A 17,384-nucleotide genomic window follows, 5' to 3' on the forward strand; every position below is an offset into this window, starting at 1 on the left:
CTGTTGTGGATATGCTACTAGTTTTGGGGGTGACAATGTTTATACCCACAAACCTGTAATGGTGCAGTTTGAAGAGCAGGAAGGGTTTGAGGGAGGGCAAAGAGCCTTTAGGGTGTCTCGTAAATCATACTGTAGAGCTTACATTGCTTGTGTATGACAGGACCTTATTGTAAGAAAGACTTTTAGGATGCCTGGGGGTTGTGTCTGACTTTGGCTCAGGTCATGATCTTGGGGTCCTGGAACCAAGCCCCAAGTTGAGCTCCCTGTTCAGTGGGGAGTCTGCTTGTCCCTCTCTCCAACCTTCTGCTCCTCCCCCACTCATGCTCTCTCTGTCTCTCTCTCAAATCAATCAATCAATCAATCTTAAAAAAAAAAAAGAATTTCATCATCTCCATATGATCATTGGGAGGCCTTTGGAATGAAGTTAAATAGCCCCTCCATCAACACACACGTACACACACATGCACACAGAGGAGGTGAGGAATAACAGTCGTTTTACACTTATCTTCATTAGGAGCCATTTGGTCACAATTTGCTCAAACTGGCTTAGGCAAAAAGGAAAATTTGTCTCATAGAATACAAGAGCAGAGATGGCAACAGGGCTCCCAGGAAGCTGAGTTCAGGAACTGAAAAGCCACCAGGAGCTGTGTCAGCTACCCTGTGGGGCCTCAGGGTCTCTGCTTTCCTTTGTCAACTTGATTGACTTTTTCTTTTCTTGGCTGACTGTTTTTCTTAGCTCACATCTGCACCAAGCATATCTGCCTCTTCCCTGATTTATCAACAGTCCCAGGATCCCAATGCTGAATTCTCCCAGTAAGTGACTAATTGACCATTAGATTGGCCTAAAGATGGACTCACTTAATTCAGTCAACATTTGAAATGACAAGAGTCACATTACCATAACATAATATGGCCATTTGCTTGCTTGGAGATATTATATATACATTTGGTATTCTTGGGTCCTGAGATTGGAGAGATCTGGGTTTGGAGCCTGTCTTTGTGATTTACTAGCTGTATAACTTTGGGTAAGTTATGGGATTACCCATCCCCTCATCCTCACCTCAGCCTTTGTCTCTGAGTCACAGAAATTTTTTTTAATGAGAATTAGTGTTTGAATTAGTGTATATTGAATGAGGAAATGCATATTAAGTGACTAGCATAGTATCTGACACTGCATATTATAAACAAAAAAGTTTGTTCATATCTCCCTTGGATATAAATCAAATTCTAGAAAACTGATTCCTTTTTAGTGCTCCTTGGGGCATTCAAGATATAAACATTGTATAATGAATACTTTGGAACACATATGCAAGTGGGTCAATCAGAACGTAGGCGGCTACTTTTTTTCCTCTCCAATTTTCTCGATGCAGTGGCACCAGAAATTGAGAGTAATTCCTCAAATGGATGACATTGGCAAGAAAACCATAGTTCAAAAACCACCCAGAGGAAAACAACTTTAATGTTAGAGAAGAAAGAAAGAAACTCTGAGCTTGGCTTCAGCAAAGTTAAGGAACAGGAAGAGGGTCCTGGGATAATTGTTAGGAACTCAATTGAGAACTGCATTCAGACTAGAAAGGCTAGTTAGGATTCTCACTGGCCTCTTGCTGAACAGCAAGTGTGGCTAAAAAGCAGAGGAGGGGAAGATGACGTATGAGGGAAGGATTCTTGGGTGATTAGAGGGTCTGGGAGTGAAATAACCAGGGTGGCCTTGAGGAACTTTCAGACTTCATAAGAGATACAAAGGGGAGAGAAGAAGGAGACCTTCCCAGGAGGAAAATCACAGAAATTCTTCATTGCTAGAGTAGAGTCCCCTTTACTTTGGGACTTAGGGAGGGGTCCACAGATGCCTGCTGCCCCATCCCCTAGCTTCTCTGCTTGGATATCCCCTTCCCAAAGAACCCTTTCAGGAGAACTATCTTTTGGGGAAACCAGTCAACACAATTGCAAGAGAAAGATTTGCCAGCTATCCACACTGATCACAGTATGAAGGGGCAAGCTTGAGGAGAAACAACAGCATGAAAGAGAAGTACTGAGATTAACAAGAAGAGGTGCTGATCTTGGAGGAAAAAGGGACAATTTAGGAAACAGAAGTTTGAAAAAAAACCAAAACAAAATGGAGTAAAGGTGTGCTTATTAAAACAATAAAAACATAGGCTGCTCTGAAAAAGGAACACTCAGCAAGGAATAGTTCTAAAAAGTTAAAAATATGAAACGGAAAATTCAATACAGAGACTGAGCAATAGAATAGTCCATATTAGTGACCTGGAAGATAATGCTCAGGAAGTCTATCTGAATTCAGAGCAAAAATACACAGAGATGAAAAATACAGGAAAAAGTTAAAGGACAAAAAGAGTCAATCCAGGAAGGCCCCAAATACCAACTGGATAGGAATTCCAGAGTCAGAGAACATGGGACAAAGGAAAGAAGGGAATCATGGAGGAAATAGTTCTTTGTGCTAAAGAGAGACAAGAATTGTCTGTTTTAAAGTATTCACTGAAAGCCTGTGGAGAAAAGACCCACAACTGGTGAAATGAACAGTGGTGAAATGAAATCCTGGTGAAATGAGCAGATTCCAAGGATGAAAGGAAAATCTGAAAAGCTTCCAGAAAAGGAGAGATTTTATCTACTATTGTGGACAATGGTAGTTATAGTTTTGCCTTTCTTGTTTGCCTTTTCTTCTCTCCATGCCAGTCAGAGGGGACTGTGAATTATAGGATTGCCCCCGTGTCCAATCCAGGCCCCAAGAAGAGTGTAAATAGCTCCGGATGGGTAGAAGACTCAAAAGGGCTCACTCAGAGTCCTCTCCAGGGTCTTCTCATGTGTTAATGCAGAAGTGGGTCTCTCTCTTTTGGGTTATGTGGTTGTAGGGATGTTGGCTGTAGCTGGGTGTAGTTACTTTCTTGCATAGAGGAAGCTTGTCACAGTAGGAAGAATGAACCTAACATGTAGAAACAAAGACAAATAGAGCCAGAAGATGTAGAAAAGAACCTTGATGACTCTGTTTAGACCATTGGATTCACCCATGCTTGAGGTCAGCTCCACTTCTGGGCTTCCTGGTTATGAGCTGATGAATTCCCTACTTTGACGAAGTTGGTTTGAGGTGGGGTTTTTGTAATATGCACCTGCGAAGGAATGAAACACTAGCATCAGACTTCTCACTAAGTAAACAGGTGCTTGAAGATCAGCAGAAAATCTTCCAAGTCCTGGGAGAAAATAATTTTGAATCTAGAATTTTCTATTAATTCAAACTAACATTCTACTATGAGGACATGTAATGATTCAGGAGGTTTTCCATTCACAAAATGTCTCTGAAAAAAATTAATCAGGAACATATTGTGGTAAAAAGGAAAAACGATACAAGAAGTAGGAAGGTGGAATATGGAAAATAATATTGAGCAAAATCTTCAGTAAAATTTTTTTTCATTTTTTTCCAGTAAAAATTATAAATAATCCAAGTAAATACTGATCCATAACAAAAAGTATCCACAATAGTTGCCAACTATCATTCCCTGCTGAGTCCCTCAGTAAATATGTATTGAATGAATGAATGGATAGATATTCTAAGGTCTGATTTTATTTTATTTTAAAATTTTTAAAGATTTATTTATTCATGAGAGATGCAGAGAGAGAGAGAGAGAGAGAAAGAGAGAGGCAGGACATAGGCAGAGGAAGAATAGGCTTCTCGTAGGAAGCCCAATGTGGGATTGGAATCCCAGGACCCCGGGATCACAATCTGAGCCAAAGGCAGATGCTGAACTGCTGAGCACCCAGGCATCCCCTAAGGTCTGATTTTAAAAATTCTGTTTAAAACCTAGATCTAAATCAAACAAACAATCCAAACACACCATGTGCACACATATGAAATTTGAAAATAAAGAATGGGAAACTATTTTCCAGGAAGAGGCTGAAAGAAAGGGCAAATACAGTAATATTAGTATCAGATAAAAAAAAACCCCAAACAACCAAGACTCAAGGACAAATAAATGAAATTTAATCAAGAGCAATATTTTATATGACCTTCTAGGCAGGAAGTGCAAGCAAATCAACAGAACCGATAGGGAGGTCAATGAGGTGACCAGATACAAAATCAACCTACACAAATGAATAGCTTTTCTAAATCCCTATAATAACCAATTAGAAAATGAAAAAGCTAAAATCTGAATCACATTTATAGTAGCAACAAACTCGACAAAATACCAAGAATATTGATATAATAAACCAAACAAGAAATAGGCAAGACACTGAAAAGGAGCTTCTGAAATGATACTGAGAACATTGTAAAACAAAACAGACCATGAATAAAAAGGGGAGATGCACTTCCTAAGTGCAATAACTCAACATTGTAAAAGATGACAGATTCTCCCCCAATCAACCTACAAGTTAAGTGCAATCCAAATAAAAACCTTATTAACTTGGGAGGAAAAAAGCATGAGAATAAGAAACACTTTAAGAAGTAAAAGAGGAAAGGCTTACCCTGCCAGACATCCAGAATATGTTCCCAAACTGTCATAATTACAAGTGCAGTGTTGGTGCAAAAACTGACAGATTAGTAACACAGAATACAGGATCTAGGAGCAGATGGGTCTACCTATGATAAAGAGGGAATTTCAGTTGGAGGGGAGACAGTGTTTAAAAGGTATCCAGGGGGTGGGCGCCTGCATGGTACAGTCAGTTAAGAGTCCTACTCTTGATTTTGGCTGGGGTGGTGAACTCAGGTTGTGAAATGGAGCCCTATCTGGGGTTCCCACTCAGCCAAGAGCCTGCTTAAGATCCTCTCCCTCTGCCCTTCCCCTGCTCTCCCGCTAAAAATAAATAGATTAATTAATAATAAAAGGTGTTGAGAATATTACCTATTCATTTTGAAAAATGAAAATAGATTTTGGCCTTGTACCATCACAAAAGCAAATTAATGATGCATTAAAGAAACTAATGAAATCTAATAGAAAATGTTGAAAGAAAATATAATTTAAAAAATTATCTTGAAATGGAGAAAGTCTTATTAAATGAATAGCTTTTCTAAAAAGTCACAGATACACAGACCAAAAAGTCAGAAAACACTGATGGATTTGACTATCTTGAAAAAAAAACAAAAAAAACAAAAAACAAACAAGCTTGACTATGGCAGGAAATGCTGGCAAGATAAAGAACTTTAAATGTAAGTCAACAGACAATTCCATAGAAAAATGAGCAAAGAATATGAATAGGCAATTTACACTCAACATTTTTATGGGGGGGAGGGGCAGAGGGTGAGAGAGAATCTTAAGCAGGTTCCATGCTCAGTGTGCAGCCTACTGTGGTGATGGTAGGGGACGGGGTGCTTGAACTCATGACCTTGAGATAATGACCTGAGCTGAAATCAAGAATCGGAAGCCTAATTGACAGAGCCACTCAGGTGCCCCTCAACATTATTAATAAAAGGGCAATGCAAACTAAAATAAGAACATCCTGTCAATTTTTATTCATAAGGTTGATAGGAATTAAAAAAAAAAAGGAAACCATTCAATAATGGCACATTGGGAGCTTTTGGCTGCAAATAAGAGAAGGACATGACTTAAGGCACCTTACAGAGTGAGTGGATTTGTTTCCAGAAATGACCAAAGTCTAGAGGTATAGCCAGCTCCACATGTGGTAAATTAAGTGGCTTATAATGGCAGTGGGGACTCAGGTTCCTTCTCTCTTTGCTCTGTCAAAATTTATCCTTAGGTTGTTCCTCTTATGGTAGCAAAAGGGTTGAGGGGTTTCAGATATCACATCCAGTCCTGATAAGTTTCAAAGGAAGAGAGAATCTTCTATTTTTTGTGATCCTTTTAGGTGGGAGGAAGCTTTTCTGGAAGTTCCCTCAGGCAGGTTTCCTTTGTGTTTCAGTAGCCTGGAACTGGGACCCATGCCTGTCCCTGGAGCCATCTCTGAAGAGGGGTTTAACCTTATCCTTATCATCTGGAAAGTCAGCTACTCTGACTCTAACTGACTCTAACTCTCTAATGAGGGCCTGGGGAAATTGCTACACTCATGGTTGGTGAAAGAATAAATTGATGTAGCCTATTGATAGCTTTCTCAAAAAAATACCAACTCCCCTTTCTACTTTATTTATTTATTATTATTTTTATTTGTATTTATTTATTTATTTATTTTTTATATTATTATTTTTAATGTAAACTCTGTGCCTAGTGTGAGGCTCAAACTTACAACCCCAAGATTAAGAGTCACATGCTGGGATCCCTGGGTGGCGCAGCGGTTTGGCGCCTGCCTTTGGCCCAGGGCGCGATCCTGGAGACCTGGGATCGAATCCCACATCGGGCTCCCGGTGCATGGAGCCTGCTTCTCCCTCTGCCTGTGTCTCTGCCTCTCTCTCTCTCTCTCTCTCTCTCTGTGACTATCATAAATAAATAAAAATTAAAAAAAAAAAGAGAGTCACATGCTCTACCGACTGAGCCCAGCCTCGCGCCCCTATTGATATCTTTCAAAATGTAAAATTGGTACGTCCTTTGAATCATCAATCCAAGGCATCTATGCTTCAGAAATATTGGCACTTGCATAAGAGACATTTTTGCAGATATTTACCTCAGTGATGCTTATTTAAAGAATGGGATATTCTCTGAATATCCATCAGTAGTGAGTAATACATTCACACAATGCAATACACAGCAGCAGTTTCAAAAAATCTCTAAGACATAAGTGAAAAAATCGAGTTATAAAAATGCTACATTTATGTTATAAACACACATACAAATTACAACTATTTGCATACAAATGCATAGAAAAGGAACTCAGAAGATATATGCGTCACTTCTACGAGTCAGCATGTGGAATATGTAGATTATTCTTTCTAAGTTTGGTTTGACTTGTTTTTCTTACAATAACCGTTTAGGCAATGAAGACATTTATTTTTATTTTTTTTTAAATGTGAATTTGTAATAATTTTTAAAAACACCAACGTTATTTTTCCAGTTTATAATGCTATTGGCAATATCTTAGTATTCTAGTTTCCTTACAAGCTTTTTAGTAGTGTGTATTTAAAAAATTATTTTTAAATTTGAGTATAGTTGATACACGAATGTTACACATTAGTTTCAGGTTTATGATGTAGTGATTGGACAAGTTTCTACATTATGCTGTGCTCACCAGGAGTGTAGCTACCACCTGTCACCATACAACACTATTACAATATCATTGACTATATTCCCTATGCTGTACCTTTATTTCTGTGACTTATTCACTCCACAACTGGAAGCCTGTATCTCCCATTCCCCTTCACCCATCTTGTCCTTCCCCCTCACCTCCTTCCCTCTGGCAACCATATTTGTTGTCTATATTTATAGGTCTGATTCTGCTGACAATAAAGACATCTATGCATCTCACATTATTGTGTCTGGAGGTAGGTAGACTGGGGTATGTATGGGTAACAAGTCAGTAATACTGAGAACTTTAGCTCTTTCTCTGCTCAGCTATCCCCCAGCATGTTGGCTTTTTGTTCTTAAATTGATTGCAGGGGTTCCCAAACTTTCTCAGTTCATGAGGCTCTTTGTGTTTCAGAAATTTTTTCCAGGAACCATTAGACAGAAAGAAATAACCCAACATTTCTGTTTATGGGGAAGTTGGATCCAAATGATTTAGTAAGAATTTATGTCCTAACAACTTAGTCACTGCTTAAAAAAATAATGTACATATGCCAAAAGAAAAATATTTTTATTTTACTGGTAAATAATTGCAATTACATATACTAGTGAGATGTGTGCTTCTGCAGTTGGGCACTGCACAGCTTCTCAAACCACTTCTGTCAATTCCCATTTCATGTTGATTTTCACATAGTACTTGTTTTTAAGTCACAGCAACTGCCTAATACCTAGTTTCATTAAAGATATGCCATCAACAGGAAGGTAGTGCAATCTTCTCTTGAAACTCTGAATTGTCTTGATCTGGTAGTTTGCACCATGCTTACAGATGTTGGATATCATTGTTGTTAAAACTTTACCTTAAGGGGTGCCTGGGTGGCTTAGTTGGTTAAGCTTCCAGCTCTTGATTTTGGCTCAAGTCATGATATCAGGGGTCTTGGGATGGAGCCTCATGTTGGGCTCTGCTCTCAGTGGGGAATCTGCTTGAGATTCTCTCTTCCTCTGTGTCCCCCACCCCCACAACCTCTTTTTTTTTTTTTTAAGTTTACCTTGAAAATTTACACCCCATAATGCCTTTGTGAATTCACTATGGCACTCCAGGGTGCCTTGGCACACACGTATTTTGGGAACTATGGGTTTAATCCTCTTGTGATTGCAAAACAGTTGCCTCAGCTTCAAGTGTACTTTTCTACATAGCAATGTTCATGGAAGGAAGGAAGTACAGGCTTTTTCGTTACTGCCTTTGAAACATTTTCAAGTTTATTGAGATATAATTTCATATTATGAAATGTGCCTATTTGGGGTTTATGGCTAGATGAGTTCTGACAAATGGGTAGATACAGAACATTTTCATTATCCCAGAAAATGCTTTTGAGCCCCTTGCTGGGTAGTCCTCCCACCAACTCTCAGCCACCACTGATCTGCTTTCTATCACTAGTGATTAAATTGGTCTTTTCTAGATCCTCATAGAAATGGAGCATGTGGTCTGGACTCTGGTCTGTGTAATGATTTTGAGATTCACCCATGTTGTGGCATGAAATTAGTAGTTCATTCCTTTTTATTACTGGTTAACATCATTGTTTGAGTATAGCACGATTTGCTTATCCATTTGCCTGATGGCAAACAGTTGGGCTGTTTCAGGTTTTGACTATTTTGAGTAAAGCTGCAATGGACACTGAGGTACAAGCCTTTGTGTACACACATGTTTTAATTTCTCTCGGATTCTTTCTTTATTATGTATACTATATGTTATAACATATAATGTAATATTATATATATAAAATTATTATTATTACTGTGTTTTGTGTGTTTGTTTAGGGAGAGTAAAATTATTTCCAGAAGTACTCCCAGCAGACTTTTACTTGTGTATCATTGGCCAGTCCTGGGTCACCCTCATATGCCCCATGAAATTCCTAGAAGGAAGAATGAGGTCACCTTGGAGCAATCAATTCACATCCTTTGGGGCTGGGGATTGAGGTCCTTTCTGGTTTATTGACTCCTCAAATAAAACTGGAGTCCTACAAACACAGGAAAAAGGGAGGGATGGCTCTTGGGCATTAGTCAGCTGTGTCTGCCTCTTTGCTTTATCCATGAGTATTTTTACTACAGAATATGGTGGTAGCATTATTTATATATCACGGTAAGAGCCTTTTCTCTGATACAAAGGTGCTTAAGCAGATCCGTTGCTGATACATACTCAACAATTGTCCCAGAAATAAGCCAAGAAGAGAGAAACGTATTAAAAAAACCTTGACAGATAGAAAGATAATTGCTCTGGGGAATCTGATATGAGGGCAGGAGTGTCATATGGAGAGAATTTTACCAACTGGCTGCCAGATGTGGGCCTGCCCTGGGCTGAGGCACAGCTGGTCGGCCCTACAGTAAATCAGATGTGGGAGGCAAGTACCATCTGGCACATAAACTTGGCAGAGCCTGGAAAGAGAAGTTAACTCACGTGTGAAGTTATTATTATTATGGATGCACATGAACAGAGCCCTGGCACCTGCAGCAGGGTGAGCTGCCTCCTTCCTTCTGGGCTCCTCTTCCACTGCTGCCACAGGGCAGCCACGGGGGTGCTCCTTGGCTCCTGGCCCCCCTGGCCCTCTCAAGCTCCTGAGGAGCTCTTCACTTTGCATTTCTCACCCCTCCCTCCCTTGTGTTCTTTGCCTCAGAGTTTCTCTCCTTTCCTTGCTAGGCTTTTGAAATTCAGGGACCAGAGTTTATCTATTTTTATCCTCTCTTCTTGCTTCCAGCATCTGCCTTGGACAAAGTAGGTGCTCAATAAGTAGTGAAAATATCCTTGCCACAGATATTTTCAGGGACAAGAGGGAAGCATTGTGACAGTAGTGTTTCCACTTTGCATTTTTTGTGCCTATTTCCAGATATCTATCAATTGATGACATGTAAGGACTCCAGCAAATGTATCCTTAGTGTGTATTTCAGTTTGTAAACTTTGCCCTAAGACATCCCATTATTTCTAACTCTCCATTATCTGCAACTAAGAATCATAAACTGTTAGGCTTGGAAGTCACCTCTGAGGTGAGCGTTTTCCAGATAAGAAGCCCAAAGAGATGAAAGACTTGCTCAAGGCCATTCTGGTGGTTGGTGGCAGAGTAGAAGAGTTATTTATAACCCACCTTATTCCTGTAAGGATTTAAGGCAGTTTCCAAGGATAACTAATTAGGTATGATAGCAAAATCACAATTAATTAGGTGCAAAAGAAGAAAGCAAATAACCTAAAGATAAAAGTGAGGTCAAACAAAGGCTCCCCATGACAGGGTAGCCACACATTTGGCTCTAAATGTCTATACATCTAGGGGCACTGGGGTGGCACAGTCCATTAAGTGTCTAGCTCAGGTCACGATCTCAGGGCTATGGGATCGAGCCCTGCATCGGGCTCCATGAGAAGTGCAGAGTTGGCTTGAGATTCTCTCTCCCGCTCTTTCTGCCCCTTCTGCTCGTTCTCTCTCTCTAAAACAAATAAATAAATCTTTAAAAAATGTCTATACATCGATACATCGATACATCAAAGCAAAAGGGAAACCTGGTCAGACACAAAATCCATGATATGCATGAAAGCAACACAACCCAGTAGCTCAGGGAAGCCCAGTTTACTATCGGTGCCAGTACCTGACAGGCATCGCCCATAAAAAGAGCTCTGTGTGTTGTAATGAAAACCCTCAACAACATTCTCATGGTGCACAAAGTGTCCCTTAGTGCAGGGCCAGTGGCTGATGGCAACACAACAGAACTCATCCTGAAACAAGCTCTTAATTGTGGGTATAGGAGAGAACCAAGAATCATCCTGAATTGCCAGTGGAGGAAAGAAGCTCGCCAAATTGAGATGTGAAAGAATTTAACTCAGAATCCTGTGACATCAGGAGTACGACAATAATTACTGTTCTTAATTATGACCCAGAGGCACGGTAGACCCTAAAGTATTTTCTAAATCATCGGAGTGAATTTTTTTAAAAAAGGTTCATTGTGGTCTCATATTAATTTAACACTTAATTAGACAGTGTCATCTATTCTAGCTGTATGTCACATATTTGTTGTATCCCTTCAATTAGATTGTCACTTCTTTGAGTGCTGGGGTCCACATACAGGGAAAGAGCCATTTTACTTAACAAATGCAAGATGAATCCTCTAAGATTGACTTTAAAGGGGCAAATCTCTACATGAGGAGGGACTGCTGGGCTTTCCCACTGATGCTTCACTGATGTGAATTTATATTGTTTCTACCACAGAAATGGGAGGTGGTACTGCTTTCTCCATTAGTCCCATCCCTCAATTCTAGTCCCTTATTATCCCATAGCATATTTGAGACTAGTTTGAAATATTAAATAAGACCCTATAAAAGGCTTGAGGATAATGAGAGGAAAATACTTACAGTGAGTAACTTGAAACTATAGAATCTAAGTTACAACCATTACCAATATCAGCACCAACATGTACTGACAGTGTAATATAGGGATCAGGAGCCCAGATTCTGCTCTATGAACTATTAACTGTCTTTGGGTAGGTTACTTAACCTCTCTGTGTGCCTCATTTTCCTCATCTGTAAAAGCTAATGATGGTACTTATCTCATACAGGTGTTGTAGGAATTAAACAAATTCTTATAACAGTGCACGAACATAACAAATACGGATAGGCTATTAATATAACTGAGTGCTTTCCTAAGCCAGGTTTAACTCAATCTTCATGTAATGGTCTAATTTAATGATTCTTAATTTTTGTTTATATCTTAAGAATTATTGAGAATATTCTTAAGAATTATTAAGCTTCAGTGGCTCAGTGGTTGAGCATCTGCCTTTGGCTCAGGCCATGATCCTGGGGTCCTGGGATTGAGTCCCGCATCGGGCTCCCAGTGAGAAGCCTGCTTCTCCCTCTACCTGTGTCTCTGGCTCTCATGAATAAATAAATTAAATTAAAAAAAAAAGAATTATTGAGAACCCAAAATCATTTTCATTTATCTCTCACCCACGTGTGACTTTTTAACATTGTGCGTTGATCACTTGGAAAATATTGACTTATTGATTTCTGCAGATCATCTATATTTTGAAACATTCATATTTGTTAATATAATTGCCAATTTCATTTAAAGTCTTTAAGAATTACATAATTGTCAAGCCCATAGGCTTTCCAAAATTCTAATTTTACCTTAAGAGTTTAAATTTTATTATTGAACAAGCACTGTCATTGCTGTCCTCAAAGCGACAGATTCACTTTACTCATCTCCAAGATGTCTGCCAAATACCCAAATCTGAATAACCATAGTTGTCTGCCAGTCATTCGTTCAGGTGAAAATGGTATTCCACAAAAAAGCAGCTAGTTCAGCTTGTGACTCAGTCACACTAATGCTTTTCCTGGAGACAACCATTGTACTTCTGTTTGTAGCAAAAGTGTTCTTTTGTACCTCCCATTTTGTCACAGAGAATATTAAAAAGACATACTCAATGATTGAGTAAATTTAATTAATAATTATTAGTGCTTCACCAAGATCATTCTTGAGGACATTTTTTTTTTCTGCAAGTGTGAGGAATACGATGATTAGTAGTCTGGGTACACCTGTCTTGATTCATGCTAAGTCACCAGTACTTTTTTATCCATCACTGCATCATCAGAGCAAATGTCAACACAGTGAAAAAGGCAAATAACATCTTAGTGTTATTATGAAAATAGATACTCCCTTGTGGACCTTCCAAAAGATTCTAGGGGATCCATAGGGGTTCAATGACCACACTTGGAGAATCACAACTTTTAACCCTTTACCTCCTAAGAGTTACCTCAAGCCCATCCAGAATCCTTTATTTTCAGACCCAGTAGGTTGAGAGCCAGGCCCTGCTCTGGTCTACCAGAAGACCACAATCTGAATAGGCCCTGCTCTGGTCTGCCAGAAGACCACAATCTGAATTCCCCTTTTTTGTCTCTTTCCTCGATGTTTGGTGCTTGAAAGTATAAGGCCCTTCAAAATAAAAAGGGACTGCGTCCAGTCCCAGGAGCATGGCCATGCTAGTCTGGGTGTGAACATCGTAAAGTCAATATTTATAAAGAGGTGCCTGTGTACAGCACTGAGGAGATGGCTCATGCTCTGTTGTCAGAGCTGTCTTGGAGCCCCCACAGATCCTGGGCTAGTCCCAAGCTCCTTGTAATGCATAAACCCTACTCTGTAAGGGTTGTTCTTCTCGCCCCTCTACATAACTGGCTGAGTAGTGTCACTGACAATGAGGTGCCCCTTGGAGGAGAGATGGGCTGCCAGAAGCATTACCCATGTATCCCAGACCCTTATATGCTTCTCTCTGGCCAGGAAACCTCTATGCTCATGTCTTTAGGCTGTGATTATGTTCACCACTGGCATGTTGATATTTATCCTGCCCAGAGCAGCATTCAGATGGGGATAAGAAGTGAGGATGGGGGGAGGGTGGCATAGTAATAATATTGTGGGTTAAAGACCTGTGGAAGCCCTGGGCATGCTAAGAAATGAAGTGATCCTTCAAAGCCGTACTCTTTTGTTGTGGTTAAAAAAAAAAAAAACAAACCGAAAACCAATAACAACAAAACAAACACTCGTGTCTCCAACCAACGGAAATTGACAAATGTTAATGTTTTGTCATGTTCATTGTAGATCTATTTAAATAAAAGAAATAAAACATTACAAACAAGATTTAAGTCTCCTAAGCCTATATCCTTTAAATATTCATTGCACATTTATTTTGAAGAATAGCAGTGAGAAAAGGCAGAGGATAATCATCCTCTCATCCTTCCAGCAGTTCAGCTTTCTTCAAACTTCCCTGACCCATTCAGCAAAATAAAAGCAACACCATTAATGGACAAATGTTCCTTAGAAGGCCAGTCAGCAGCTGATCTCCAACACCCCCCACCCTTCCCTAATCCCAATATGCCAACCACATGCAGTTCTCTTTCTCAGAGGAGTCTGGAAACTAGTTGTGTATCTAGTTACATTTCATGGGGGTTTTGATGATGCTTCTTATAAACGGCTCTCCATGCACTGCTCAGGCCTGTCCATTCCTCCCTGTCTGGCCAGAGTTATGTGAGCCCACATGGATGACTTGGTCAAATTGGTGGCAGGCTGTGTCCTAGTTAGGAGTAAGAGAGAGCACAAACAACCCAGTCTTGCTCTTTTTTCTTCCCACATCTCCACAGCTACAGTAAATCAGATTGCCTGACATTTTTTTTTTAGCTGCATCTGAATCTAATACCCTCAGACTAGAAATTTCCGTTATATCACTCAGCGCATGGCAAGAGCAATGGGCTTCTCTGATTAGTGAAGCAGAAGAGCAGAAATGAATCACAGCCCCTTTGTATTCTAGAGCATGGGTCTGGGATGAGTGAATGCAGGAGGTTGGCCAAAACACAATCCCAGCAACTCAATTCCTAAATGATTTAAAATGAACATAAGCCTGAAGACTTACGTTGAATAAATATCTCCATTTAATAAGCATTGGAGAGAGAGGTGAGGTGGCAGGGCTAATGAAAGGACAGGGAGGATACCTGCTTCTGATAATCTTTTGCTCTCAGTTTCTCTTTCTGTAAGATGGGGCCACTCATCATGATCAGTGGCAGAGGGCTGTCATTGTGGGCAGTATATTTTTAAAAATCTCTTGAAAAATACCCTACAACAAATCAAAGGCAATTTCACAGGGACAAGAGTTGGGTTTCATGCAATAAAAGGAGAAAATAATAGACCTAGTCTTCCAGATCAGCTAAGCATCCAGCCAGGAAAACAGGAATTATTCTGGCTCTTAGAAAACTAGAAGGAATTTAGGGGCTCTTACAAGCTGAATGGAATAAGAACTAGAGTGCTAAACTTTCCACCATTTGAGAATGAGGTAGAGCAGGACAGGACCCTAAGAATACCTGGAGAGTAGAAGATGAGGCATACCAGGAATTTGTATAAACTAATAAGTAAGCTTGGGAGGAAACTTAAAGGCTACCTCATTTGACCTCCAAACCAGATCCTTTCATCCCTTATTCCATCAGCTGATTGTCATACCTTTGCTTGAAAGATTCCAGTGATAGGGAATTACCACCTCTTAAGGTACCCCATCTTAGTTTTGAGTATCATATATTGTTATCAATTGTTTACCAAATCTCTCCCATGAAACATTACTGCACGGAGTCCCTTCATCCCCTAATCTTTCCTCTCCGGACATGTCCCAGTTGTTTCAGGTCCCTGACAAGATGTACCATCCAGAGCTGTGCATGGCACTCCAGTGGGAGCCTAACCATCTACCAGCAGCATACAACGACCATCAGCAGACTTTTCCAGGCCCCCTTTAACCTCTCCCAACATCTCTTTCCTGGAGTACTGAGGAGAGGTATGGGGAGGAAGAGATGAAGGTAGGTAACATGGTGCTGATGCCGTCTTGGTAGATGGGATGGGCCCTGCCTTTTGAGCTCCAAGCTTCATGCTCATCACCTCACGTGCTCTCTACTCAGAGGATTTCTGTTTGCTCTTTGTGCCTATGACAATCACAGAGTTCAGTATTCTGGAGACACTGGTTAAAGGTTATATTCTACAGCCGAAATACTCCTGGATAAAACCTGGTATACTCACAGAAGGTATGTCTTGGCTCTACACTGCACTAATCTCCACAGTGCAGTGAGTAGTTCTCAGAGGGTGGTTCTTAGACCAGCAGCAGTAGCATTACCTGGGAACTTGTCAGAAATGCAGTTTATAGGACCTCACTCCAAACCTATTGTATCAGAAGCTTCTGGATTGGGGCCCAGCACTCTGTGTTTTAACGAGCCCTCCAGGTAATTCCGATTGGAGAAGCACCACTAGAGTTGGTATCCCACAGACATGCACTCACCCGTGGAGCCTGTACACTCCTTCCCAGCTGCTGTGAGTAGTCAAAGGCTCATGATGGCTCCCTTCTCAGGAGAGCCTTCTTCTCCTACCCACTTATGCTGGCTTCTCTTCCCTTCTCCTGAGAGCACTTTTTCAATACGTGATTTTCACAACAATCTCCATCTCAGGCTATGCTTCTCAGGAACAATCACCCAAAGTTACATGGGGAATTGAAGGATTTATGCATATATTTAAAGTTCCATATGGGTACCTGGAAAAATCTATATAATTTTGTAGAATGGGATCTTTCCTAGGTTTTGTATGTAGATATAGTCTGGAAATTGCCCCGCCAAAGTCATAGGGAGGAACTCGAGAGACAGAATGGTGAAATTGAATTCCTTTAGTGTGAGAGGATGGCTGACCTAGCTCTTAGCATTCTTGCTGCATTTCAGCATCTTCATTAGTTCATTCTCAGACCTCGGTGAGGCCGGTGATTAAGGGCTTTTGGCTGATAAGCGAATGAATCATGAGGAGGTTAAGTGATGGCTGAAAGTCAGTTGCTGAATAAAATTGAGATTCCATCTCCACCTACTCACCTACTACTGCCAACAGCCCAGTTCTTCCTCTGATGATCTAGTGACATTCATTAGAAGCAAACCATCACCTCCTTGACAGCTCCTTTCCTAAAACTGATAGGAAGAAAAATTAGCAAACTAGACAAAAGTCTCAATAAAATTAGAGTGTAATATCCAACATTTAGCATAGAAAACACCTAGATGCTTTCGTCCACTGTGTGGTTTGCTGTGTTTGCCTAGAACAAAGCGTAGATTTGCCAATTGTTTGTGTTTGGGCCATGTTGCTTTAGATACCAAAAGGAACAAGACCACATCAGATCTCCAGATATATGGTGCCTACACACTTCTAGGAATGGCTGAGTTGGGTCTCAGAGATGCTGCTTCATTGATACTGGGTGATGGGGAAGACTGGATCTTCATTAGGAAAGGAGGCTTGTGTATGGTCATGGCTGGTGCTATTTTTGTGGCCTCCAGCACTCCTGCAGTCACTAGGCCTGCTGGGGTGGATGAGATGCTGAATTTGTTGGTCATGTCTGATTTGGAGGCATATTTAGCACAGTCCCCTTGTGGGGAGGTATGTTGACTTGTAGATGCAGAGTCTCTTGGCTATGGTGTGTAACCATGACCTTTTGTGCTTGGCTCAGTAAATCATTTCATTCAGCAAGTGCTTTTTATTGAATCCTGATTATGAGCCAGCCAGGTGCTGGAGATAGAGAGATGAAAGACACAGCCAGTCCTTGATTTCCCGAGCCAACCTGGGGAGATAGGTATGCAGAGCTGCAATTGCCCTCAGTTTAGTAAGTGTTAAGGAAGCACGCAGGAGATGCACCATGCCCAGTCTGGCTGGTGGCTGGGAGAAGGGGTGAAGTGATTCTTGAGCAGTC

General features: G+C 40.5%; 1 long non-coding RNA gene across 1 annotated transcript in view; it reads left to right on the plus strand.

Annotated features, from left to right (window-relative positions):
• LOC125752138 (uncharacterized) overlaps nucleotides 1–17,384 on the plus strand; it is a 41,036-nt gene that overhangs the window by 12,274 nt on the left and 11,378 nt on the right. Inside the window, exon 2 of the long non-coding RNA XR_007404923.1 lies at nucleotides 15,295–15,474. This is a non-coding gene — a long non-coding RNA (uncharacterized LOC125752138). The remainder of the gene's footprint in view (nucleotides 1–15,294; nucleotides 15,475–17,384) is intronic.

The sequence above is a fragment of the Canis lupus genome, chromosome 22, assembly GCF_003254725.2.
Source record: "Canis lupus dingo isolate Sandy chromosome 22, ASM325472v2, whole genome shotgun sequence".
Lineage (NCBI taxonomy): Eukaryota > Metazoa > Chordata > Mammalia > Carnivora > Canidae > Canis > Canis lupus.